Source organism: Pelobates fuscus, chromosome 9 (assembly GCF_036172605.1).
Source record: "Pelobates fuscus isolate aPelFus1 chromosome 9, aPelFus1.pri, whole genome shotgun sequence".
Classification (NCBI taxonomy): Eukaryota; Metazoa; Chordata; class Amphibia; order Anura; family Pelobatidae; genus Pelobates; species Pelobates fuscus.
Window position 1 is genome coordinate 44,386,370 of NC_086325.1, and position 25,215 is coordinate 44,411,584.

General features: G+C 37.6%; 25 non-coding genes across 25 annotated transcripts; all 25 read left to right on the forward strand.

Annotated features, from left to right (window-relative positions):
* The first annotated feature begins 508 nt into the window (after positions 1-508).
* On the forward strand, positions 509-581 carry TRNAR-UCG (transfer RNA arginine (anticodon UCG)). Its single transcript has one exon. It is a non-coding gene; the product is annotated as a tRNA-Arg (tRNA).
* A 1,418-nt stretch (positions 582-1,999) lies between these two features.
* Positions 2,000-2,072, forward strand: TRNAR-UCG (transfer RNA arginine (anticodon UCG)). Its single transcript has one exon. It is a non-coding gene; the product is annotated as a tRNA-Arg (tRNA).
* Positions 2,073-2,925: 853 nt separating this feature from the next.
* TRNAR-UCG (transfer RNA arginine (anticodon UCG)) lies at positions 2,926-2,998 on the forward strand. The gene has a single exon. It is a non-coding gene; the product is annotated as a tRNA-Arg (tRNA).
* An 856-nt stretch (positions 2,999-3,854) lies between these two features.
* On the forward strand, positions 3,855-3,927 carry TRNAR-UCG (transfer RNA arginine (anticodon UCG)). Its single transcript has one exon. It is a non-coding gene; the product is annotated as a tRNA-Arg (tRNA).
* An 853-nt stretch (positions 3,928-4,780) lies between these two features.
* On the forward strand, positions 4,781-4,853 carry TRNAR-UCG (transfer RNA arginine (anticodon UCG)). The gene has a single exon. It is a non-coding gene; the product is annotated as a tRNA-Arg (tRNA).
* An 855-nt stretch (positions 4,854-5,708) lies between these two features.
* Positions 5,709-5,781, forward strand: TRNAR-UCG (transfer RNA arginine (anticodon UCG)). The gene has a single exon. It is a non-coding gene; the product is annotated as a tRNA-Arg (tRNA).
* Positions 5,782-6,641: 860 nt separating this feature from the next.
* TRNAR-UCG (transfer RNA arginine (anticodon UCG)) lies at positions 6,642-6,714 on the forward strand. Its single transcript has one exon. It is a non-coding gene; the product is annotated as a tRNA-Arg (tRNA).
* Positions 6,715-7,567: 853 nt separating this feature from the next.
* Positions 7,568-7,640, forward strand: TRNAR-UCG (transfer RNA arginine (anticodon UCG)). The gene has a single exon. It is a non-coding gene; the product is annotated as a tRNA-Arg (tRNA).
* An 852-nt stretch (positions 7,641-8,492) lies between these two features.
* TRNAR-UCG (transfer RNA arginine (anticodon UCG)) lies at positions 8,493-8,565 on the forward strand. Its single transcript has one exon. It is a non-coding gene; the product is annotated as a tRNA-Arg (tRNA).
* An 855-nt stretch (positions 8,566-9,420) lies between these two features.
* On the forward strand, positions 9,421-9,493 carry TRNAR-UCG (transfer RNA arginine (anticodon UCG)). The gene has a single exon. It is a non-coding gene; the product is annotated as a tRNA-Arg (tRNA).
* A 1,814-nt stretch (positions 9,494-11,307) lies between these two features.
* On the forward strand, positions 11,308-11,380 carry TRNAR-UCG (transfer RNA arginine (anticodon UCG)). Its single transcript has one exon. It is a non-coding gene; the product is annotated as a tRNA-Arg (tRNA).
* Positions 11,381-12,235: 855 nt separating this feature from the next.
* TRNAR-UCG (transfer RNA arginine (anticodon UCG)) lies at positions 12,236-12,308 on the forward strand. The gene has a single exon. It is a non-coding gene; the product is annotated as a tRNA-Arg (tRNA).
* A 424-nt stretch (positions 12,309-12,732) lies between these two features.
* Positions 12,733-12,805, forward strand: TRNAR-UCG (transfer RNA arginine (anticodon UCG)). The gene has a single exon. It is a non-coding gene; the product is annotated as a tRNA-Arg (tRNA).
* Positions 12,806-13,657: 852 nt separating this feature from the next.
* On the forward strand, positions 13,658-13,730 carry TRNAR-UCG (transfer RNA arginine (anticodon UCG)). The gene has a single exon. It is a non-coding gene; the product is annotated as a tRNA-Arg (tRNA).
* Positions 13,731-14,585: 855 nt separating this feature from the next.
* Positions 14,586-14,658, forward strand: TRNAR-UCG (transfer RNA arginine (anticodon UCG)). The gene has a single exon. It is a non-coding gene; the product is annotated as a tRNA-Arg (tRNA).
* An 855-nt stretch (positions 14,659-15,513) lies between these two features.
* TRNAR-UCG (transfer RNA arginine (anticodon UCG)) lies at positions 15,514-15,586 on the forward strand. The gene has a single exon. It is a non-coding gene; the product is annotated as a tRNA-Arg (tRNA).
* An 855-nt stretch (positions 15,587-16,441) lies between these two features.
* Positions 16,442-16,514, forward strand: TRNAR-UCG (transfer RNA arginine (anticodon UCG)). Its single transcript has one exon. It is a non-coding gene; the product is annotated as a tRNA-Arg (tRNA).
* An 855-nt stretch (positions 16,515-17,369) lies between these two features.
* Positions 17,370-17,442, forward strand: TRNAR-UCG (transfer RNA arginine (anticodon UCG)). The gene has a single exon. It is a non-coding gene; the product is annotated as a tRNA-Arg (tRNA).
* Positions 17,443-17,866: 424 nt separating this feature from the next.
* Positions 17,867-17,939, forward strand: TRNAR-UCG (transfer RNA arginine (anticodon UCG)). Its single transcript has one exon. It is a non-coding gene; the product is annotated as a tRNA-Arg (tRNA).
* Positions 17,940-19,756: 1,817 nt separating this feature from the next.
* On the forward strand, positions 19,757-19,829 carry TRNAR-UCG (transfer RNA arginine (anticodon UCG)). The gene has a single exon. It is a non-coding gene; the product is annotated as a tRNA-Arg (tRNA).
* Positions 19,830-21,612: 1,783 nt separating this feature from the next.
* On the forward strand, positions 21,613-21,685 carry TRNAQ-UUG (transfer RNA glutamine (anticodon UUG)). Its single transcript has one exon. It is a non-coding gene; the product is annotated as a tRNA-Gln (tRNA).
* An 853-nt stretch (positions 21,686-22,538) lies between these two features.
* Positions 22,539-22,611, forward strand: TRNAR-UCG (transfer RNA arginine (anticodon UCG)). The gene has a single exon. It is a non-coding gene; the product is annotated as a tRNA-Arg (tRNA).
* Positions 22,612-23,455: 844 nt separating this feature from the next.
* Positions 23,456-23,528, forward strand: TRNAQ-UUG (transfer RNA glutamine (anticodon UUG)). The gene has a single exon. It is a non-coding gene; the product is annotated as a tRNA-Gln (tRNA).
* An 855-nt stretch (positions 23,529-24,383) lies between these two features.
* TRNAR-UCG (transfer RNA arginine (anticodon UCG)) lies at positions 24,384-24,456 on the forward strand. Its single transcript has one exon. It is a non-coding gene; the product is annotated as a tRNA-Arg (tRNA).
* A 424-nt stretch (positions 24,457-24,880) lies between these two features.
* TRNAR-UCG (transfer RNA arginine (anticodon UCG)) lies at positions 24,881-24,953 on the forward strand. The gene has a single exon. It is a non-coding gene; the product is annotated as a tRNA-Arg (tRNA).
* Positions 24,954-25,215: the final 262 nt, after the last annotated feature.

Below are 25,215 nucleotides of genomic sequence, written 5' to 3' on the forward strand. Positions count from 1 at the left end.
CCAAAAAGAGAGAGCTCTGAAAGTATGTTTCTAACAAAAGGCAGTTTTCTCTCTCAAATTGTTTCACAAGTTTGAAAAAAATGAAGCATCTGCATTAACTCCTAAAGGTGTCCATGTTTTCTGCCAAGTGACCTCATGGAAGAGGAGGATTCTGTTTTGGCTTGTCCTTCCACGTTGTTGTCGTCAAGTTTGAAGAATTGAAACATCTGCATTCCCTTCTAACAGTAGATTTCCTCTATTTGACTGAGCGGACAAATTCGGCTCTGCTCATTTCTGGGGAATCGAAAATCAAGATGTTGTTTTGCAAAGCTTTGCCTTTCTTCCATCGTTACTTAATCCATCTTTTAAAATTGCTGTCACTGCTTGAAAGAGTGTGCAGTAAGTGGTGCCTCTTTCGGACAAAGGGAGGTTTCTCCAATTTTTTTCACAAGTTGAATCGCTTCTGCAATTTGTCATGCTATGTTTTTTTCTTTTTCCCAGATACGCTGCCACACACACCCAAAATTGAGACCGCGTGGCCTAATGGATAAGGCGTCTGACTTCGAATCAGAAGATTGAGGGTTCGAGTCCCTTCGTGGTCGATGTTTATGAAGCTTCAAACACCAATGCAGAAGCATGTCATGTTCTTCTGAAAAGGGGCAAGTTTCTTTGTTACTTTTAATGATAAAAATTGGTGCGTTAAACTAAATCAAACAACCCTATGATGGAAAATTACTACAAATATAAGATAAAGGACAGTTTCTTTCAAATCTTTTAAAGCAAACCTTTAAATAAAAGTCATCAGAAACAGAGGAATATATTGGAAGAAGTTACCTGGTGGAAACACTGCTTTTAGCCATTGTTAGAGAAATGAAAACAGAAAAATTCTTTGGAAATCGTGCTATTTCTTTCTCATCAACTTATGCAAATCATTGGAATTGCCACTTATGCCAAAAAGAGAGAGCTCTGAAAGTGTGTTTCTAACAAAAGGCAGTTTTCTCTCTCAAATTGTTTCACAAGTTTGAAAAAAATGAAGCATCTGCATTAACTCCTAAAGGTGTCCATGTTTTCTGCCAAGTGACCTCATGGAAGAGGAGGATTCTGTTTTGGCTTGTCCTTCCACGTTGTTGTCAAGTTTGAAGAATTGAAACATCTGCATTTTCTTCTAACAGTAGATTTCCTCTATTTGACTGAGGGGACAAATTCGGCTCTGCTCATTTCTGGGGAATCGAAAATCAAGATGTTGTTTTGCAAAGCTTTGCCTTTCTTCCATCATTACTTAATCCATCTTTTAAAATTGCTGTCACTGCTTGAAAGAGTGTGCAGTAAGTGGTGCCTCTTTCGGACAAAGGCAGGTTTCTCCAATTTTTTTCACAAGTTGAATCGCTTCTGCAATTTGTCATGCTATGTTTTTTCTTTTTCCCAGATACGCTGCCACATCACACCCAAAATTGAGACCGCGTGGCCTAATGGATAAGGCGTCTTATGCAAATCATTGGAATTGCCACTTATGCCAAAAAGAGAGAGCTCTGAAAGTGTGTTTCTAACAAAAGGCAGTTTTCTCTCTCAAATTGTTTCACAAGTTTGAAACAAATGAAGCATCTGCATTAACTCCTAAAGGTGTCCATGTTTTCTGCCAAGTGACCTCATGGAAGAGGAGGATTCTGTTTTGGCTTGTCCTTCCACGTTGTTGTCGTCAAGTTTGAAGAATTGAAACATCTGCATTCCCTTCTAACAGTAGATTTCCTCTATTTGACTGAGCGGACAAATTCGGCTCTGCTCATTTCTGGGGAATCGAAAATCAAGATGTTGTTTTGCAAAGCTTTGCCTTTCTTCCATCGTTACTTAATCCATCTTTTAAAATTGCTGTCACTGCTTGAAAAAGTGTGCAGTAAGTGGTGCCTCTTTCGGACAAAGGGAGGTTTCTCCAATTTTTTTCACAAGTTGAATCGCTTCTGCAATTTGTCATGCTTTGTTTTTTCTGTTTCCCAGATACGCTGCCACACACACCCAAAATTGAGACCGCGTGGCCTAATGGATAAGGCGTCTGACTTCGAATCAGAAGATTGAGGGTTCAAGTCCCTTCGTGGTTGATGTTTATGAAGCTTCAAACACCAATGCAGAAGCCTGTCATGTTCTTCTGAAAAGGGGCAAGTTTCTTTGTTACTTTTAATGATAAAAATTGGTGCGTTTAACTAAATCAAACAACCCTATGATGGAAAATTACTACAAATATAAGATAAAGGACAGTTTCCTTCAAATCTTTTAAAGCAAACCTTTAAATAAAAGTCATCAGAAACAGAGGGATATATTGGAAGAAGTTACCTGGTGGAAACACTGCTTTTAGCCATTGTTAGAGAAATGAAAACAGAAAAATTCTTTGGAAATCATGCTATTTCTTTCTCATCAACTTATGCAAATCATTGGAATTGCCACTTATGCCAAAAAGAGAGAGCTCTGAAAGTGTGTTTCTAACAAAAGGCAGTTTTCTCTCTCAAATTGTTTCACAAGTTTGAAAAAAATGAAGCATCTGCATTAACTCCTAAAGGTGTCCATGTTTTCTGCCAAGTGACCTCATGGAAGAGGAGGATTCTGTTTTGGCTTGTCCTTCCACGTTGTTGTCAAGTTTGAAGAATTGAAACATCTGCATTCCCTTCTAACAGTAGATTTCCTCTATTTGCCTGAGCGGACAAATTCGGCTCTGCTCATTTCTGGGGAATCGAAAATCAAGATGTTGTTTTGCAAAGCTTTGCCTTTCTTCCATCATTACTTAATCCATCTTTTAAAATTGCTGTCACTGCTTGAAAGAGTGTGCAGTAAGTGGTGCCTCTTTCGGACAAAGGCAGGTTTCTCCAATTTTTTTCACAAGTTGAATCGCTTCTATAATTTGTCATGCTATGTTTTTTCTTTTTCCCAGATGCGCTGCCACATCGCACCTAAAATTGAGACCGCGTGGCCTAATGGATAAGGCGTCTGACTTCGAATCAGAAGATTGAGGGTTCGAGTCCCTTCGTGGTCGATGTTTATGAAGCTTCAAACACCAATGAAGAAGCCTGTCATGTTCTTCTGAAAAGGGGCAAGTTTATTTGTTACTTTTAATGATAAAAATTGGTGCGTTTAACTAAATCAAACAACCCTATGATGGAAAATTACTACAAATATAAGATAAAGGACAGTTTCCTTCAAATCTTTTAAAGCAAACCTTTAAATAAAAGTAATCAGAAACAGAGGGATATATTTGAAGAAGTTACCTGGTGGAAACACTGCTTTTAGCCATTGTTAGAGAAATGAAAACAGAAAAATTCTTTGGAAATCATGCTATTTCTTTCTCATCAACTTATGCAAATCATTGGAATTGCCACTTATGCCAAAAAGAGAGAGCTCTGAAAGTATGTTTCTAACAAAAGGCAGTTTTCTCTCTCAAATTGTTTCACAAGTTTGAAAAAAATGAAGCATCTGCATTAACTCCTAAAGGTGTCCATGTTTTCTGCCAAGTGACCTCATGGAAGAGGAGGATTCTGTTTTGGCTTGTCCTTCCACGTTGTTGTCGTCAAGTTTGAAGAATTGAAACATCTGCATTCCCTTCTAACAGTAGATTTCCTCTATTTGACTGAGCGGACAAATTCGGCTCTGCTCATTTCTGGGGAATCGAAAATCAAGATGTTGTTTTGCAAAGCTTTGCCTTTCTTCCATCGTTACTTAATCCATCTTTTAAAATTGCTGTCACTGCTTGAAAGAGTGTGCAGTAAGTGGTGCCTCTTTCGGACAAAGGGAGGTTTCTCCAATTTTTTTCACAAGTTGAATCGCTTCTGCAATTTGTCATGCTATGTTTTTTTCTTTTTCCCAGATACGCTGCCACACACACCCAAAATTGAGACCGCGTGGCCTAATGGATAAGGCGTCTGACTTCGAATCAGAAGATTGAGGGTTCGAGTCCCTTTGTGGTCGATGTTTATGAAGCTTCAAACACCAATGCAGAAGCATGTCATGTTCTTCTGAAAAGGGGCAAGTTTCTTTGTTACTTTTAATGATAAAAATTGGTGCGTTAAACTAAATCAAACAACTCTATGATGGAAAATTACTACAAATATAAGATAAAGGACAGTTTCTTTCAAATCTTTTAAAGCAAACCTTTAAATAAAAGTCATCAGAAACAGAGGAATATATTGGAAGAAGTTACCTGGTGGAAACACTGCTTTTAGCCATTGTTAGAGAAATGAAAACAGAAAAATTCTTTGGAAATCGTGCTATTTCTTTCTCATCAACTTATGCAAATCATTGGAATTGCCACTTATGCCAAAAAGAGAGAGCTCTGAAAGTGTGTTTCTAACAAAAGGCAGTTTTCTCTCTCAAATTGTTTCACAAGTTTGAAAAAAATGAAGCATCTGCATTAACTCCTAAAGGTGTCCATGTTTTCTGCCAAGTGACCTCATGGAAGAGGAGGATTCTGTTTTGGCTTGTCCTTCCACGTTGTTGTCAAGTTTGAAGAATTGAAACATCTGCATTCCCTTCTAACAGTAGATTTCCTCTATTTGACTGAGGGGACAAATTCGGCTCTGCTCATTTCTGGGGAATCGAAAATCAAGATGTTGTTTTGCAAAGCTTTGCCTTTCTTCCATCATTACTTAATCCATCTTTTAAAATTGCTGTCACTGCTTGAAAGAGTGTGCAGTAAGTGGTGCCTCTTTCGGACAAAGGCAGGTTTCTCCAATTTTTTTCACAAGTTGAATCGCTTCTGCAATTTGTCATGCTATGTTTTTTCTTTTTCCCAGATACGCTGCCACATCACACCCAAAATTGAGACCGCGTGGCCTAATGGATAAGGCGTCTGACTTCGAATCAGAAGATTGAGGGTTCGAGTCCCTTCGTGGTCGATGTTTATGAAGCTTCAAACACCAATGAAGAAGCCTGTCATGTTCTTCTGAAAAGGGGCAAGTTTATTTGTTACTTTTAATGATAAAAATTGGTGCGTTTAACTAAATCAAACAACCCTATGATGGAAAATTACTACAAATATAAGATAAAGGACAGTTTCCTTCAAATCTTTTAAAGCAAACCTTTAAATAAAAGTAATCAGAAACAGAGGGATATATTTGAAGAAGTTACCTGGTGGAAACACTGCTTTTAGCCATTGTTAGAGAAATGAAAACAGAAAAATTCTTTGGAAATCATGCTATTTCTTTCTCATCAACTTATGCAAATCATTGGAATTGCCACTTATGCCAAAAAGAGAGAGCTCTGAAAGTATGTTTCTAACAAAAGGCAGTTTTCTCTCTCAAATTGTTTCACAAGTTTGAAAAAAATGAAGCATCTGCATTAACTCCTAAAGGTGTCCATGTTTTCTGCCAAGTGACCTCATGGAAGAGGAGGATTCTGTTTTGGCTTGTCCTTCCACGTTGTTGTCGTCAAGTTTGAAGAATTGAAACATCTGCATTCCCTTCTAACAGTAGATTTCCTCTATTTGACTGAGCGGACAAATTCGGCTCTGCTCATTTCTGGGGAATCGAAAATCAAGATGTTGTTTTGCAAAGCTTTGCCTTTCTTCCATCGTTACTTAATCCATCTTTTAAAATTGCTGTCACTGCTTGAAAGAGTGTGCAGTAAGTGGTGCCTCTTTCGGACAAAGGGAGGTTTCTCCAATTTTTTTCACAAGTTGAATCGCTTCTGCAATTTGTCATGCTATGTTTTTTCTTTTTCCCAGATACGCTGCCACACACACTCAAAATTGAGACCGCGTGGCCTAATGGATAAGGCGTCTGACTTCGAATCAGAAGATTGAGGGTTCAAGTCCCTTCGTGGTCGATGTTTATAAAGCTTCAAACACCAATGCAGAAGCCTGGCATGTCATGTTCTTCTGAAAAGGGGCAAGTTTCTTTGTTACTTTTAATGATAAAAATTGGTGCGTTTAACTAAATCAAACAACCCTATGATGGAAAATTACTACAAATATAAGATAAAGGACAGTTTCCTTCAAATCTTTTAAAGCAAACCTTTAAAAAAAAGTCATCAGAAACAGAGGGATATATTTGAAGAAGTTACCTGGTGGAAACACTGCTTTTAGCCATTGTTAGAGAAATGAAAACAGAAAAATTATTTGGAAATCATGCTATTTCTTTCTCATCAACTTATGCAAATCATTGGAATTGCCACTTATGCCAAAAAGAGAGAGCTCTGAAAGTGTGTTTCTAACAAAAGGCAGTTTTCTCTCTCAAATTGTTTCACAAGTTTGAAACAAATGAAGCATCTGCATTAACTCCTAAAGGTGTCCATGTTTTCTGCCAAGTGACCTCATGGAAGAGGAGGATTCTGTTTTGGCTTGTCCTTCCACGTTGTTGTCGTCAAGTTTGAAGAATTGAAACATCTGCATTCCCTTCTAACAGTAGATTTCCTCTATTTGACTGAGCGGACAAATTCGGCTCTGCTCATTTCTGGGGAATCGAAAATCAAGATGTTGTTTTGCAAAGCTTTGCCTTTCTTCCATCGTTACTTAATCCATCTTTTAAAATTGCTGTCACTGCTTGAAAAAGTGTGCAGTAAGTGGTGCCTCTTTCGGACAAAGGGAGGTTTCTCCAATTTTTTTCACAAGTTGAATCGCTTCTGCAATTTGTCATGCTTTGTTTTTTCTGTTTCCCAGATACGCTGCCACACACACCCAAAATTGAGACCGCGTGGCCTAATGGATAAGGCGTCTGACTTCGAATCAGAAGATTGAGGGTTCGAGTCCCTTCGTGGTCGATGTTTATGAAGCTTCAAACACCAATGCAGAAGCCTGTCATGTTCTTCTGAAAAGGGGCAAGTTTCTTTGTTACTTTTAATGATAAAAATTGGTGCGTTTAACTAAATCAAACAACCCTATGATGGAAAATTACTACAAATATAAGATAAAGGACAGTTTCCTTCAAATCTTTTAAAGCAAACCTTTAAATAAAAGTCATCAGAAACAGAGGGATATATTGGAAGAAGTTACCTGGTGGAAACACTGCTTTTAGCCATTGTTAGAGAAATGAAAACAGAAAAATTCTTTGGAAATCATGCTATTTCTTTCTCATCAACTTATGCAAATCATTGGAATTGCCACTTATGCCAAAAAGAGAGAGCTCTGAAAGTGTGTTTCTAACAAAAGGCAGTTTTCTCTCTCAAATTGTTTCACAAGTTTGAAAAAAATGAAGCATCTGCATTAACTCCTAAAGGTGTCCATGTTTTCTGCCAAGTGACCTCATGGAAGAGGAGGATTCTGTTTTGGCTTGTCCTTCCACGTTGTTGTCAAGTTTGAAGAATTGAAACATCTGCATTCCCTTCTAACAGTAGATTTCCTCTATTTGCCTGAGCGGACAAATTCGGCTCTGCTCATTTCTGGGGAATCGAAAATCAAGATGTTGTTTTGCAAAGCTTTGCCTTTCTTCCATCATTACTTAATCCATCTTTTAAAATTGCTGTCACTGCTTGAAAGAGTGTGCAGTAAGTGGTGCCTCTTTCGGACAAAGGCAGGTTTCTCCAATTTTTTTCACAAGTTGAATCGCTTCTGCAATTTGTCATGCTATGTTTTTTCTTTTTCCCAGATACGCTGCCACATCACACCTAAAATTGAGACCGCGTGGCTTAATGGATAAGGCGTCTGACTTCGAATCAGAAGATTGAGGGTTCGAGTCCCTTCGTGGTCGATGTTTATGAAGCTTCAAACACCAATGAAGAAGCCTGTCATGTTCTTCTGAAAAGGGGCAAGTTTATTTGTTACTTTTAATGATAAAAATTGGTGCGTTTAACTAAATCAAACAACCCTATGATGGAAAATTACTACAAATATAAGATAAAGGACAGTTTCCTTCAAATCTTTTAAAGCAAACCTTTAAATAAAAGTCATCAGAAACAGAGGAATATATTGGAAGAAGTTACCTGGTGGAAACACTGCTTTTAGCCATTGTTAGAGAAATGAAAACAGAAAAATTCTTTGGAAATCATGCTATTTCTTTCTCATCAACTTATGCAAATCATTGGAATTGCCACTTATGCCAAAAAGAGAGAGCTCTGAAAGTGTGTTTCTAACAAAAGGCAGTTTTCTCTCTCAAATTGTTTCACAAGTTTGAAAAAAATGAAGCATCTGCATTAACTCCTAAAGGTGTCCATGTTTTCTGCCAAGTGACCTCATGGAAGAGGAGGATTCTGTTTTGGCTTGTCCTTCCACGTTGTTGTCAAGTTTGAAGAATTGAAACATCTGCATTCCCTTCTAACAGTAGATTTCCTCTATTTGACTGAGGGGACAAATTCGGCTCTGCTCATTTCTGGGGAATCGAAAATCAAGATGTTGTTTTGCAAAGCTTTGCCTTTCTTCCATCGTTACTTAATCCATCTTTTAAAATTGCTGTCACTGCTTGAAAGAGTGTGCAGTAAGTGGTGCCTCTTTCGGACAAAGGGAGGTTTCTCCAATTTTTTTCACAAGTTGAATCGCTTCTGCAATTTGTCATGCTATGTTTTTTCTGTTTCCCAGATACGCTGCCAAACACACCCAAAATTGAGACCGCGTGGCCTAATGGATAAGGCGTCTGACTTCGAATCAGAAGATTGAGGGTTCAAGTCCCTTCGTGGTCGATGTTTATGAAGCTTCAAACACCAATGCAGAAGCCTGTCATGTTCTTCTGAAAAGGGGCAAGTTTCTTTGTTACTTTTAATGATAAAAATTGGTGCGTTTAACTAAATCAAACAACCCTATGATGGAAAATTACTACAAATATAAGATAAAGGACAGTTTCCTTCAAATCTTTTAAAGCAAACCTTTAAATAAAAGTCATCAGAAACAGAGGGATATATTTGAAGAAGTTACTTGGTGGAAACACTGCTTTTAGCCATTGTTAGAGAAATGAAAACAGAAAAATTCTTTGGAAATCATGCTATTTCTTTCTCATCAACTTATGCAAATCATTGGAATTGCCACTTATGCCAAAAAGAGAGAGCTCTGAAAGTATGTTTCTAACAAAAGGCAGTTTTCTCTCTCAAATTGTTTCACAAGTTTGAAAAAAATGAAGCATCTGCATTAACTCCTAAAGGTGTCCATGTTTTCTGCCAAGTGACCTCATGGAAGAGGAGGATTCTGTTTTGGCTTGTCCTTCCACGTTGTTGTCGTCAAGTTTGAAGAATTGAAACATCTGCATTCCCTTCTAACAGTAGATTTCCTCTATTTGACTGAGCGGACAAATTTGGCTCTGCTCATTTCTGGGGAATCGAAAATCAAGATGTTGTTTTGCAAAGCTTTGCCTTTCTTCCATCGTTACTTAATCCATCTTTTAAAATTGCTGTCACTGCTTGAAAGAGTGTGCAGTAAGTGGTGCCTCTTTCGGACAAAGGGAGGTTTCTCCAATTTTTTTCACAAGTTGAATCGCTTCTGCAATTTGTCATGCTTTGTTTTTTCTGTTTCCCAGATACGCTGCCAGACACACCCAAAATTGAGACCGCGTGGCCTAATGGATAAGGCGTCTGACTTCGAATCAGAAGATTGAGGGTTCGAGTCCCTTTGTGGTCGATGTTTATGAAGCTTCAAACACCAATGCAGAAGCTTGTCATGTTCTTCTGAAAAGGGGCAAGTTTCTTTGTTACTTTTAATGATAAAAATTGGTGCGTTTAACTAAATCAAACAACCCTATGATGGAAAATTACTACAAATATAAGATAAAGGACAGTTTCCTTCAAATCTTTTAAAGCAAACCTTTAAATAAAAGTCATCAGAAACAGAGGGATATATTGGAAGAAGTTACCTGATGGAAACACTGCTTTTAGCCATTGTTAGAGAAATGAAAACAGAAAAATTCTTTGGAAATCATGATATTTCTTTCTCATCAACTTATGCAAATCATTGGAATTGTAACTTATGCCAAAAAGAGAGAGCTCTGAAAGTGTGTTTCTAACAAAAGGCAGTTTTCTCTCTAAAATTGTTTCACAAGTTTGAAAAAAATGAAGCATCTGCATTAACTCCTAAAGGTGTCCATGTTTTCTGCCAAGTGACCTCATGGAAGAGGAGGATTCTGTTTTGGCTTGTCCTTCCACGTTGTTGTCAAGTTTGAAGAATTGAAACATCTGCATTCCCTTCTAACAGTAGATTTCATCTATTTGCCTGAGCGGACAAATTCGGCTCTGCTCATTTCTGGGGAATCGAAAATCAAGATGTTGTTTTGCAAAGCTTTGCCTTTCTTCCATCGTTACTTAATCCATCTTTTAAAATTGCTGTCACTGCTTGAAAGAGTGTGCAGTAAGTGGTGCCTCTTTCGGACAAAGGGAGGTTTCTCCAATTTTTTTTCACAAGTTGAATCGCTTCTGCAATTTGTCATGCTATGTTTTTTCTTTTTCCCAGATACGCTGCCACACTATGTTTTTTCTTTTTCCCAGATACGCTGCCACACACACCCAAAATTGAGACCGCGTGGCCTAATGGATAAGGCGTCTGACTTCAAATCAGAAGATTGAGGGTTCGAGTCCCTTCGTGGTCGATGTTTATGAAGCTTCAAACACCAATGCAGAAGCCTGTCATGTTCTTCTGAAAAGGGGCAAGTTTATTTGTTACTTTTAATGATAAAAATTGGTGCGTTTAACTAAATCAAACAACCCTATGATGGAAAATTACTACAAATATAAGATAAAGGACAGTTTCCTTCAAATCTTTTAAAGCAAACCTTTAAATAAAAGTCATCAGAAACAGAGGGATATATTTGAAGAAGTTACCTGGTGGAAACACTGCTTTTAGCCATTGTTAGAGAAATGAAAACAGAAAAATTCTTTGGAAATCATGCTATTTCTTTCTCATCAACTTATGCAAATCATTGGAATTGCCACTTATGCCAAAAAGAGAGAGCTCTGAAAGTGTGTTTCTAACAAAAGGCAGTTTTCTCTCTCAAATTGTTTCACAAGTTTGAAAAAAATGAAGCATCTGCATTAACTCCTAAAGGTGTCCATGTTTTCTGCCAAGTGACCTCATGGAAGAGGAGGATTCTGTTTTGGCTTGTCCTTCCACGTTGTTGTCAAGTTTGAAGAATTGAAACATCTGCATTCCCTTCTAACAGTAGATTTCCTCTATTTGCCTGAGCGGACAAATTCGGCTCTGCTCATTTCTGGGGAATCGAAAATCAAGATGTTGTTTTGCAAAGCTTTGCCTTTCTTCCATCATTACTTAATCCATCTTTTAAAATTGCTGTCACTGCTTGAAAGAGTGTGCAGTAAGTGGTGCCTCTTTCGGACAAAGGCAGGTTTCTCCAATTTTTTTCACAAGTTGAATCGCTTCTGCAATTTGTCATGCTATGTTTTTTCTTTTTCCCAGATACGCTGCCACATCACACCTAAAATTGAGACCGCGTGGCTTAATGGATAAGGCGTCTGACTTCGAATCAGAAGATTGAGGGTTCGAGTCCCTTCGTGGTCGATGTTTATGAAGCTTCAAACACCAATGAAGAAGCCTGTCATGTTCTTCTGAAAAGGGGCAAGTTTATTTGTTACTTTTAATGATAAAAATTGGTGCGTTTAACTAAATCAAACAACCCTATGATGGAAAATTACTACAAATATAAGATAAAGGACAGTTTCCTTCAAATCTTTTAAAGCAAACCTTTAAATAAAAGTAATCAGAAACAGAGGGATATATTTGAAGAAGTTACCTGGTGGAAACACTGCTTTTAGCCATTGTTAGAGAAATGAAAACAGAAAAATTCTTTGGAAATCATGCTATTTCTTTCTCATCAACTTATGCAAATCATTGGAATTGCCACTTATGCCAAAAAGAGAGAGCTCTGAAAGTATGTTTCTAACAAAAGGCAGTTTTCTCTCTCAAATTGTTTCACAAGTTTGAAAAAAATGAAGCATCTGCATTAACTCCTAAAGATTTCCATGTTTTCTGCCAAGTGACCTCATGGAAGAGGAGGATTCTGTTTTGGCTTGTCCTTCCACGTTGTTGTCGTCAAGTTTGAAGAATTGAAACATCTGCATTCCCTTCTAACAGTAGATTTCCTCTATTTGACTGAGCGGACAAATTCGGCTCTGCTCATTTCTGGGGAATCGAAAATCAAGATGTTGTTTTGCAAAGCTTTGCCTTTCTTCCATCGTTACTTAATCCATCTTTTAAAATTGCTGTCACTGCTTGAAAGAGTGTGCAGTAAGTGGTGCCTCTTTCGGACAAAGGGAGGTTTCTCCAATTTTTTTCACAAGTTGAATCGCTTCTGCAATTTGTCATGCTTTGTTTTTTCTGTTTCCCAGATACGCTGCCACACACACCCAAAATTGAGACCGCGTGGCCTAATGGATAAGGCGTCTGACTTCGAATCAGAAGATTGAGGGTTCGAGTCCCTTCGTGGTTGATGTTTATGAAGCTTCAAACACCAATGCAGAAGCCTGTCATGTTCTTCTGAAAAGGGGCAAGTTTCTTTGTTACTTTTAATGATAAAAATTGGTGCGTTTAACTAAATCAAACAACCCTATGATGGAAAATTACTACAAATATAAGATAAAGGACAGTTTCCTTCAAATCTTTTAAAGCAAACCTTTAAATAAAAGTCATCAGAAACAGAGGGATATATTGGAAGAAGTTACCTGGTGGAAACACTGCTTTTAGCCATTGTTAGAGAAATGAAAACAGAAAAATTCTTTGGAAATCATGCTATTTCTTTCTCATCAACTTATGCAAATCATTGGAATTGCCACTTATGCCAAAAAGAGAGAGCTCTGAAAGTGTGTTTCTAACAAAAGGCAGTTTTCTCTCTCAAATTGTTTCACAAAAATTGAGACCGCGTGGCCTAATGGATAAGGCGTCTGACTTCGAATCAGAAGATTGAGGGTTCGAGTCCCTTCGTGGTCGATGTTTATGAAGCTTCAAACACCAATGCAGAACACTGTCATGTTCTTCTGAAAAGGGGCAAGTTTATTTGTTACTTTTAATGATAAAAATTGGTGCGTTTAACTAAATCAAACAACCCTATGATGGAAAATTACTACAAATATAAGATAAAGGACAGTTTCCTTCAAATCTTTTAAAGCAAACCTTTAAATAAAAGTCATCAGAAACAGAGGAATATATTGGAAGAAGTTACCTGGTGGAAACACTGCTTTTAGCCATTGTTAGAGAAATGAAAACAGAAAAATTCTTTGGAAATCATGCTATTTCTTTCTCATCAACTTATGCAAATCATTGGAATTGCCACTTATGCCAAAAAGAGAGAGCTCTGAAAGTGTGTTTCTAACAAAAGGCAGTTTTCTCTCTCAAATTGTTTCACAAGTTTGAAAAAAATGAAGCATCTGCATTAACTCCTAAAGGTGTCCATGTTTTCTGCCAAGTGACCTCATGGAAGAGGAGGATTCTGTTTTGGCTTGTCCTTCCACGTTGTTGTCAAGTTTGAAGAATTGAAACATCTGCATTCCCTTCTAACAGTAGATTTCCTCTATTTGACTGAGGGGACAAATTCGGCTCTGCTCATTTCTGGGGAATCGAAAATCAAGATGTTGTTTTGCAAAGCTTTGCCTTTCTTCCATCGTTACTTAATCCATCTTTTAAAATTGCTGTCACTGCTTGAAAGAGTGTGCAGTAAGTGGTGCCTCTTTCGGACAAAGGGAGGTTTCTCCAATTTTTTTCACAAGTTGAATCGCTTCTGCAATTTGTCATGCTATGTTTTTTCTGTTTCCCAGATACGCTGCCAAACACACCCAAAATTGAGACCGCGTGGCCTAATGGATAAGGCGTCTGACTTCGAATCAGAAGATTGAGGGTTCAAGTCCCTTCGTGGTCGATGTTTATGAAGCTTCAAACACCAATGCAGAAGCCTGTCATGTTCTTCTGAAAAGGGGCAAGTTTCTTTGTTACTTTTAATGATAAAAATTGGTGCGTTTAACTAAATCAAACAACCCTATGATGGAAAATTACTACAAATATAAGATAAAGGACAGTTTCCTTCAAATCTTTTAAAGCAAACCTTTAAATAAAAGTCATCAGAAACAGAGGGATATATTTGAAGAAGTTACTTGGTGGAAACACTGCTTTTAGCCATTGTTAGAGAAATGAAAACAGAAAAATTCTTTGGAAATCATGCTATTTCTTTCTCATCAACTTATGCAAATCATTGGAATTGCCACTTATGCCAAAAAGAGAGAGCTCTGAAAGTATGTTTCTAACAAAAGGCAGTTTTCTCTCTCAAATTGTTTCACAAGTTTGAAAAAAATGAAGCATCTGCATTAACTCCTAAAGGTGTCCATGTTTTCTGCCAAGTGACCTCATGGAAGAGGAGGATTCTGTTTTGGCTTGTCCTTCCACGTTGTTGTCGTCAAGTTTGAAGAATTGAAACATCTGCATTCCCTTCTAACAGTAGATTTCCTCTATTTGACTGAGGGGACAAATTCGGCTCTGCTCATTTCTGGGGAATCGAAAATCAAGATGTTGTTTTGCAAAGCTTTGCCTTTCTTCCATCGTTACTTAATCCATCTTTTAAAATTGCTGTCACTGCTTGAAAGAGTGTGCAGTAAGTGGTGCCTCTTTCGGACAAAGGGAGGTTTCTCCAATTTTTTTCACAAGTTGAATCGCTTCTGCAATTTGTCATGCTATGTTTTTTCTGTTTCCCAGATACGCTGCCAAACACACCCAAAATTGAGACCGCGTGGCCTAATGGATAAGGCGTCTGACTTCGAATCAGAAGATTGAGGGTTCAAGTCCCTTCGTGGTCGATGTTTATGAAGCTTCAAACACCAATGCAGAAGCCTGTCATGTTCTTCTGAAAAGGGGCAAGTTTCTTTGTTACTTTTAATGATAAAAATTGGTGCGTTTAACTAAATCAAACAACCCTATGATGGAAAATTACTACAAATATAAGATAAAGGACAGTTTCCTTCAAATCTTTTAAAGCAAACCTTTAAATAAAAGTCATCAGAAACAGAGGGATATATTTGAAGAAGTTACTTGGTGGAAACACTGCTTTTAGCCATTGTTAGAGAAATGAAAACAGAAAAATTCTTTGGAAATCATGCTATTTCTTTCTCATCAACTTATGCAAATCATTGGAATTGCCACTTATGCCAAAAAGAGAGAGCTCTGAAAGTATGTTTCTAACAAAAGGCAGTTTTCTCTCTCAAATTGTTTCACAAGTTTGAAAAAAATGAAGCATCTGCATTAACTCCTAAAGGTGTCCATGTTTTCTGCCAAGTGACCTCATGGAAGAGGAGGATTCTGTTTTGGCTTGTCCTTCCACGTTGTTGTCGTCAAGTTTGAAGAATTGAAACATCTGCATTCCCTTCTAACAGTAGATTTCCTCTATTTGACTGAGCGGACAAATTCGGCTCTGCTCATTTCTGGGGAATCGAAAATCAAGATGTTGTTTTGCAAAGCTTTGCCTTTCTTCCATCGTTACTTAATCCATCTTTTAAAATTGCTGTCACTGCTTGAAAGAGTGTGCAGTAAGTGGTGCCTCTTTCGGACAAAGGGAGGTTTCTCCAATTTTTTTCACAAGTTGAATCGCTTCTGCAATTTGTCATGCTATGTTTTTTCTGTTTCCCAGATACGCTGCCAAACACACCCAAAATTGAGACCGCGTGGCCTAATGGATAAGGCGTCTGACTTCGAATCAGAAGATTGAGGGTTCAAGTCCCTTCGTGGTCGATGTTTATGAAGCTTCAAACACCAATGCAGAAGCCTGTCATGTTCTTCTGAAAAGGGGCAAGTTTCTTTGTTACTTTTAATGATAAAAATTGGTGCGTTTAACTAAATCAAACAACCCTATGATGGAAAATTACTACAAATATAAGATAAAGGACAGTTTCCTTCAAATCTTTTAAAGCAAACCTTTAAATAAAAGTCATCAGAAACAGAGGGATATATTTGAAGAAGTTACTTGGTGGAAACACTGCTTTTAGCCATTGTTAGAGAAATGAAAACAGAAAAATTCTTTGGAAATCATGCTATTTCTTTCTCATCAACTTATGCAAATCATTGGAATTGCCACTTATGCCAAAAAGAGAGAGCTCTGAAAGTATGTTTCTAACAAAAGGCAGTTTTCTCTCTCAAATTGTTTCACAAGTTTGAAAAAAATGAAGCATCTGCATTAACTCCTAAAGGTGTCCATGTTTTCTGCCAAGTGACCTCATGGAAGAGGAGGATTCTGTTTTGGCTTGTCCTTCCACGTTGTTGTCGTCAAGTTTGAAGAATTGAAACATCTGCATTCCCTTCTAACAGTAGATTTCCTCTATTTGACTGAGCGGACAAATTCGGCTCTGCTCATTTCTGGGGAATCGAAAATCAAGATGTTGTTTTGCAAAGCTTTGCCTTTCTTCCATCGTTACTTAATCCATCTTTTAAAATTGCTGTCACTGCTTGAAAGAGTGTGCAGTAAGTGGTGCCTCTTTCGGACAAAGGGAGGTTTCTCCAATTTTTTTCACAAGTTGAATCGCTTCTGCAATTTGTCATGCTTTGTTTTTTCTGTTTCCCAGATACGCTGCCAGACACACCCAAAATTGAGACCGCGTGGCCTAATGGATAAGGCGTCTGACTTCGAATCAGAAGATTGAGGGTTCGAGTCCCTTTGTGGTCGATGTTTATGAAGCTTCAAACACCAATGCAGAAGCTTGTCATGTTCTTCTGAAAAGGGGCAAGTTTCTTTGTTACTTTTAATGATAAAAATTGGTGCGTTTAACTAAATCAAACAACCCTATGATGGAAAATTACTACAAATATAAGATAAAGGACAGTTTCCTTCAAATCTTTTAAAGCAAACCTTTAAATAAAAGTAATCAGAAACAGAGGGATATATTTGAAGAAGTTACCTGGTGGAAACACTGCTTTTAGCCATTGTTAGAGAAATGAAAACAGAAAAATTCTTTGGAAATCATGCTATTTCTTTCTCATCAACTTATGCAAATCATTGGAATTGCCACTTATGCCAAAAAGAGAGAGCTCTGAAAGTATGTTTCTAACAAAAGGCAGTTTTCTCTCTCAAATTGTTTCACAAGTTTGAAAAAAATGAAGCATCTGCATTAACTCCTAAAGATTTCCATGTTTTCTGCCAAGTGACCTCATGGAAGAGGAGGATTCTGTTTTGGCTTGTCCTTCCACGTTGTTGTCGTCAAGTTTGAAGAATTGAAACATCTGCATTCCCTTCTAACAGTAGATTTCCTCTATTTGACTGAGCGGACAAATTCGGCTCTGCTCATTTCTGGGGAATCGAAAATCAAGATGTTGTTTTGCAAAGCTTTGCCTTTCTTCCATCGTTACTTAATCCATCTTTTAAAATTGCTGTCACTGCTTGAAAGAGTGTGCAGTAAGTGGTGCCTCTTTCGGACAAAGGGAGGTTTCTCCAATTTTTTTCACAAGTTGAATCGCTTCTGCAATTTGTCATGCTTTGTTTTTTCTGTTTCCCAGATACGCTGCCACACACACCCAAAATTGAGACCGCGTGGCCTAATGGATAAGGCGTCTGACTTCGAATCAGAAGATTGAGGGTTCGAGTCCCTTCGTGGTTGATGTTTATGAAGCTTCAAACACCAATGCAGAAGCCTGTCATGTTCTTCTGAAAAGGGGCAAGTTTCTTTGTTACTTTTAATGATAAAAATTGGTGCGTTTAACTAAATCAAACAACCCTATGATGGAAAATTACTACAAATATAAGATAAAGGACAGTTTCCTTCAAATCTTTTAAAGCAAACCTTTAAATAAAAGTCATCAGAAACAGAGGGATATATTGGAAGAAGTTACCTGGTGGAAACACTGCTTTTAGCCATTGTTAGAGAAATGAAAACAGAAAAATTCTTTGGAAATCATGCTATTTCTTTCTCATCAACTTATGCAAATCATTGGAATTGCCACTTATGCCAAAAAGAGAGAGCTCTGAAAGTGTGTTTCTAACAAAAGGCAGTTTTCTCTCTCAAATTGTTTCACAAAAATTGAGACCGCGTGGCCTAATGGATAAGGCGTCTGACTTCGAATCAGAAGATTGAGGGTTCGAGTCCCTTCGTGGTCGATGTTTATGAAGCTTCAAACACCAATGCAGAACACTGTCATGTTCTTCTGAAAAGGGGCAAGTTTATTTGTTACTTTTAATGATAAAAATTGGTGCGTTTAACTAAATCAAACAACCCTATGATGGAAAATTACTACAAATATAAGATAAAGGACAGTTTCCTTCAAATCTTTTAAAGCAAACCTTTAAATAAAAGTCATCAGAAACAGAGGGATATATTGGAAGAAGTTACCTGATGGAAACACTGCTTTTAGCCATTGTTAGAGAAATGAAAACAGAAAAATTCTTTGGAAATCATGATATTTCTTTCTCATCAACTTATGCAAATCATTGGAATTGTAACTTATGCCAAAAAGAGAGAGCTCTGAAAGTGTGTTTCTAACAAAAGGCAGTTTTCTCTCTAAAATTGTTTCACAAGTTTGAAAAAAATGAAGCATCTGCATTAACTCCTAAAGGTGTCCATGTTTTCTGCCAAGTGACCTCATGGAAGAGGAGGATTCTGTTTTGGCTTGTCCTTCCACGTTGTTGTCAAGTTTGAAGAATTGAAACATCTGCATTCCCTTCTAACAGTAGATTTCATCTATTTGCCTGAGCGGACAAATTCGGCTCTGCTCATTTCTGGGGAATCGAAAATCAAGATGTTGTTTTGCAAAGCTTTGCCTTTCTTCCATCGTTACTTAATCCATCTTTTAAAATTGCTGTCACTGCTTGAAAGAGTGTGCAGTAAGTGGTGCCTCTTTCGGACAAAGGGAGGTTTCTCCAATTTTTTTTCACAAGTTGAATCGCTTCTGCAATTTGTCATGCTATGTTTTTTCTTTTTCCCAGATACGCTGCCACACTATGTTTTTTCTTTTTCCCAGATACGCTGCCACACACACCCAAAATTGAGACCGCGTGGCCTAATGGATAAGGCGTCTGACTTCAAATCAGAAGATTGAGGGTTCGAGTCCCTTCGTGGTCGATGTTTATGAAGCTTCAAACACCAATGCAGAAGCCTGTCATGTTCTTCTGAAAAGGGGCAAGTTTATTTGTTACTTTTAATGATAAAAATTGGTGCGTTTAACTAAATCAAACAACCCTATGATGGAAAATTACTACAAATATAGGATAAAGGACAGTTTCCTTCAAATCTTTTAAAGCAAACCTTTAAATAAAAGTCATCAGAAACAGAGGGATATATTTGAAGAAGTTACCTGGTGGAAACACTGCTTTTAGCCATTGTTAGAGAAATGAAAACAGAAAAATTCTTTGGAAATCATGCTATTTCTTTCTCATCAACTTATGCAAATCATTGGAATTGCCACTTATGCCAAAAAGAGAGAGCTCTGAAAGTGTGTTTCTAACAAAAGGCAGTTTTCTCTCTCAAATTGTTTCACAAGTTTGAAAAAAATGAAGCATCTGCATTAACTCCTAAAGGTGTCCATGTTTTCTGCCAAGTGACCTCATGGAAGAGGAGGATTCTGTTTTGGCTTGTCCTTCCACGTTGTTGTCGTCAAGTTTGAAGAATTGAAACATCTGCATTCCCTTCTAACAGTAGATTTCCTCTATTTGACTGAGCGGACAAATTCGGCTCTGCTCATTTCTGGGGAATCGAAAATCAAGATGTTGTTTTGCAAAGCTTTGCCTTTCTTCCATCGTTACTTAATCCATCTTTTAAAATTGCTGTCACTGCTTGAAAGAGTGTGCAGTAAGTGGTGCCTCTTTCGGACAAAGGGAGGTTTCTCCAAATTTTTTCACAAGTTGAATCGCTTCTGCAATTTGTCATGCTTTGTTTTTTCTGTTTCCCAGATACGCTGCCACATCACACCTAAAATTGAGACCGCGTGGCCTAATGGATAAGGCGTCTGACTTCGAATCAGAAGATTGAGGGTTCGAGTCCCTTCGTGGTCGATGTTTATGAAGCTTCAAACACCAATGAAGAAGCCTGTCATGTTCTTCTGAAAAGGGGCAAGTTTATTTGTTACTTTTAATGATAAAAATTGGTGCGTTTAACTAAATCAAACAACCCTATGATGGAAAATTACTACAAATATAAGATAAAGGACAGTTTCCTTCAAATCTTTTAAAGCAAACCTTTAAATAAAAGTCATCAGAAACAGAGGGATATATTTGAAGAAGTTACCTGGTGGAAACACTGCTTTTAGCCATTGTTAGAGAAATGAAAACAGAAAAATTCTTTGGAAATCATGCTATTTCTTTCTCATCAACTTATGCAAATCATTGGAATTGCCACTTATGCCAAAAAGAGAGAGCTCTGAAAGTGTGTTTCTAACAAAAGGCAGTTTTCTCTCTCAAATTGTTTCACAAGTTTGAAAAAAATGAAGCATCTGCATTAACTCCTAAAGGTGTCCATGTTTTCTGCCAAGTGACCTCACGGAAGAGGAGGATTCTGTTTTGGCTTGTCCTTCCACGTTGTTGTCGTCAAGTTTGAAGAATTGAAACATCTGCATTCCCTTCTAACAGTAGATTTCCTCTATTTGACTGAGCACACAAATTCGGCTCTGCTCATTTCTGGGGAATCGAAAATCAAGATGTTGTTTTGCAAAGCTTTGCCTTTCTTCCATTGTTACTTAATCCATCTTTTAAAATTGCTGTCACTGCTTGAAAGAGTGTGCAGTAAGTGGTGCCTCTTTCGGACAAAGGGAGGTTTCTCCAATTTTTTTCACAAGTTGAATCGCTTCTGCAATTTGTCATGCTATGTTTTTTCTTTTTCCCAGATACGCTGCCACACACACCCAAAATTGAGACCCCGTGGCCTAATGGATAAGGCGTCTGACTTCGAATCAGAAGATTGAGGGTTTGAGTCCCTTTGTGGTCGATGTTTATGAAGCTTCAAACACCAATGCAGAAGCCTGTCATGTTCTTCTGAAAAGGGGCAAGTTTATTTGTTACTTTTAATGATAAAAAATGGTGCGTTTAACTAAATCAAACAACCCTATGATGGAAAATTACTACAAATATAAGATAAAGGACAGTTTCCTTCAAATCTTTTAAAGCAAACCTTTAAATAAAAGTCATCAGAAACAGAGGGATATATTTGAAGAAGTTACCTGGTGGAAACACTGCTTTTAGCCATTGTTAGAGAAATGAAAACAGAAAAATTCTTTGGAAATCATGCTATTTCCTTCTCATCAACTTATGCAAATCATTGGAATTGCCACTTATGCCAAAAAGAGAGAGCTCTGAAAGTGTGTTTCTAACAAAAGGCAGTTTTCTCTCACAAATTGTTTCACAAGTTTGAAAAAAATGAAGCATCTGCATTAACTCCTAAAGGTGTCCATGTTTTCTGCCAAGTGACCTCATGGAAGAGGAGGATTCTGTTTTGGCTTGTCCTTCCACGTTGTTGTCGTCAAGTTTGAAGAATTGAAACATCTGCATTCCCTTCTAACAGTAGATTTCCTCTATTTGACTGAGCGGACAAATTCGGCTCTGCTCATTTCTGGGGAATCGAAAATCAAGATGTTGTTTTGCAAAGCTTTGCCTTTCTTCCATCGTTACTTAATCCATCTTTTAAAATTGCTGTCACTGCTTGAAAGAGTGTGCAGTAAGTGGTGCCTCTTTCGGACAAAGGGAGGTTTCTCCAATTTTTTTCACAAGTTGAATCGCTTCTGCAATTTGTCATGCTATGTTTTTTCTTTTTCCCAGATACGCTGCCACACACACCCAATATTGAGACCGCGTGGCCTAATTGATAAGGTGTCTGACTTTGAATCAGAAGATTGAGGGTTCGAGTCCCTTCGTGGTTGATGTTTATGAAGCTTCAAACACCAATGCAGAAGCCTGTCATGTTCTTCTGAAAAGGGGCAAGTTTCTTTGTTACTTTTAATGATAAAAATTGGTGCGTTTAACTAAATCAAACAACCCTATGATGGAAAATTACTACAAATATAAGATAAAGGACAGTTTCCTTCAAATCTTTTAAAGCAAACCTTTAAATAAAAGTCATCAGAAACAGAGGGATATATTTGAAGAAGTTACCTGGTGGAAACACTGCTTTTAGCCATTGTTAGAGAAATGAAAACAGAAAAATTCTTTGGAAATCATGCTATTTCTTTCTCATCAACTTATGCAAATCATTGGAATTGCCACTTATGCCAAAAAGAGAGAGCTCTGAAAGTGTGTTTCTAACAAAAGGCAGTTTTCTCTCTCAAATTGTTTCACAAGTTTGAAAAAAATGAAGCATCTGCATTAACTCCTAAAGGTGTCCATGTTTTCTGCCAAGTGACCTCATGGAAGAGGAGGATTCTGTTTTGGCTTGTCCTTCCACGTTGTTGTCAAGTTTGAAGAATTGAAACATCTGCATTCCCTTCTAACAGTAGATTTCCTCTATTTGACTGAGGGGACAAATTCGGCTCTGCTCATTTCTGGGGAATCGAAAATCAAGATGTTGTTTTGCAAAGCTTTGCCTTTCTTCCATCGTTACTTAATCCATCTTTTAAAATTGCTGTCACTGCTTGAAAGAGTGTGCAGTAAGTGGTGCCTCTTTCGGACAAAGGCAGGTTTCTCCAATTTTTTTCACAAGTTGAATCGCTTCTGCAATTTGTCATGCTATGTTTTTTCTTTTTCCCAGATACGCTGCCACATCCCACCCAAAATTGAGACCGCGTGGCCTAATGGATAAGGCATCTGACTTCGAATCAGAAGATTGAGGGTTCGAGTCCCTTCGTGGTCGATGTTTATGAAGCTTCAAACACCAATGAAGAAGCCTGTCATGTTCTTCTGAAAAGGGGCAAGTTACTTTTAATGATAAAAATTGGTGCGTTTAACTAAATCAAACAACCCTATGATGGAAAATTACTACAAATATAAGATAAAGGACAGTTTCCTTCAAATCTTTTAAAGCAAACCTTTAAATAAAAGTCATCAGAAACAGAGGGATATATTGGAAGAAGTTACCTGGTGGAAACACTGCTTTTAGCCATTGTTAGAGAAATGAAAACAGAAAAATTCTTTGGAAATCATGCTATTTCTTTCTCATCAACTTATGGAAATCATTGAAATTGCCACTTATGCCAAAAAGAGAGAGCTCTGAAAGTGTGTTTCTAACAAAAGGCAGTTTTCTCTCTCAAATTGTTTCACAAGTTTGAAAAAAATGAAGCATCTGCATTAACTCCTAAAGGTGTCCATGTTTTCTGCCAAGTGACCTCATGGAAGAGGAGGATTCTGTTTTGGCTTGTCCTTCCACGTTGTTGTCGTCAAGTTTGAAGAATTGAAACATCTGCATTCCCTTCTAACAGTAGATTTCCTCTATTTGACTGAGCGGACAAATTCGGCTCTGCTCATTTCTGGGGAATCGAAAATCAAGATGTTTTGCAAAGCTTTGCCTTTCTTCCATCGTTACTTAATCCATCTTTTAAAATTGCTGTCACTGCTTGAAAGAGTGTGCAGTAAGTGGTGCCTCTTTCGGACAAAGGGAGGTTTCTCCAATTTTTTTCACAAGTTGAATCGCTTCTGCAATTTGTCATGCTATGTTTTTTCTTTTTCCCAGATACGCTGCCACACACACCCAAAATTGAGACCGCGTGGCCTAATGGATAAGGCGTCTGACTTTGAATCAGAAGATTGAGAGTTCGAGTCCCTTCGTGGTCGATGTTTATGAAGCTTCAAACACCAATGCAGAAGCCTGTCATGTTCTTCTGAAAAGGGGCAAGTTTATTTGTTACTTTTAATGATAAAAATTGGTGCGTTTAACTAAATCAAACAACCCTATGATGGAAAATTACTACAAATATAAGATAAAGGACAGTTTCCTTCAAATCTTTTAAAGCAAACCTTTAAATAAAAGTCATCAGAAACAGAGGGATATATTTGAAGAAGTTACCTGGTGGAAACACTGCTTTTAGCCATTGTTAGAGAAATGAAAACAGAAAAATTCTTTGGAAATCATGCTATTTCCTTCTCATCAACTTATGCAAATCATTGGAATTGCCACTTATGCCAAAAAGAGAGAGCTCTGAAAGTATGTTTCTAACAAAAGGCAGTTTTCTCTCTCAAATTGTTTCACAAGTTTGAAAAAAATGAAGCATCTGCATTAACTCCTAAAGATTTCCATGTTTTCTGCCAAGTGACCTCATGGAAGAGGAGGATTCTGTTTTGGCTTGTCCTTCCACGTTGTTGTCGTCAAGTTTGAAGAATTGAAACATCTGCATTCCCTTCTAACAGTAGATTTCCTCTATTTGACTGAGCGGACAAATTCGGCTCTGCTCATTTCTGGGGAATCGAAAATCAAGATGTTGTTTTGCAAAGCTTTGCCTTTCTTCCATCGTTACTTAATCCATCTTTTAAAATTGCTGTCACTGCTTGAAAGAGTGTGCAGTAAGTGGTGCCTCTTTCGGACAAAGGGAGGTTTCTCCAATTTTTTTCACAAGTTGAATCGCTTCTGCAATTTGTCATGCTTTGTTTTTTCTGTTTCCCAGATACGCTGCCACACACACCCAAAATTGAGACCGCGTGGCCTAATGGATAAGGCGTCTGACTTCGAATCAGAAGATTGAGGGTTCGAGTCCCTTCGTGGTTGATGTTTATGAAGCTTCAAACACCAATGCAGAAGCCTGTCATGTTCTTCTGAAAAGGGGCAAGTTTCTTTGTTACTTTTAATGATAAAAATTGGTGCGTTTAACTAAATCAAACAACCCTATGATGGAAAATTACTACAAATATAAGATAAAGGACAGTTTCCTTCAAATCTTTTAAAGCAAACCTTTAAATAAAAGTCATCAGAAACAGAGGGATATATTGGAAGAAGTTACCTGGTGGAAACACTGCTTTTAGCCATTGTTAGAGAAATGAAAACAGAAAAATTCTTTGGAAATCATGCTATTTCTTTCTCATCAACTTATGCAAATCATTGGAATTGCCACTTATGCCAAAAAGAGAGAGCTCTGAAAGTGTGTTTCTAACAAAAGGCAGTTTTCTCTCTCAAATTGTTTCACAAAAATTGAGACCGCGTGGCCTAATGGATAAGGCGTCTGACTTCGAATCAGAAGATTGAGGGTTCGAGTCCCTTCGTGGTCGATGTTTATGAAGCTTCAAACACCAATGCAGAACACTGTCATGTTCTTCTGAAAAGGGGCAAGTTTATTTGTTACTTTTAATGATAAAAATTGGTGCGTTTAACTAAATCAAACAACCCTATGATGGAAAATTACTACAAATATAAGATAAAGGACAGTTTCCTTCAAATCTTTTAAAGCAAACCTTTAAATAAAAGTCATCAGAAACAGAGGAATATATTGGAAGAAGTTACCTGGTGGAAACACTGCTTTTAGCCATTGTT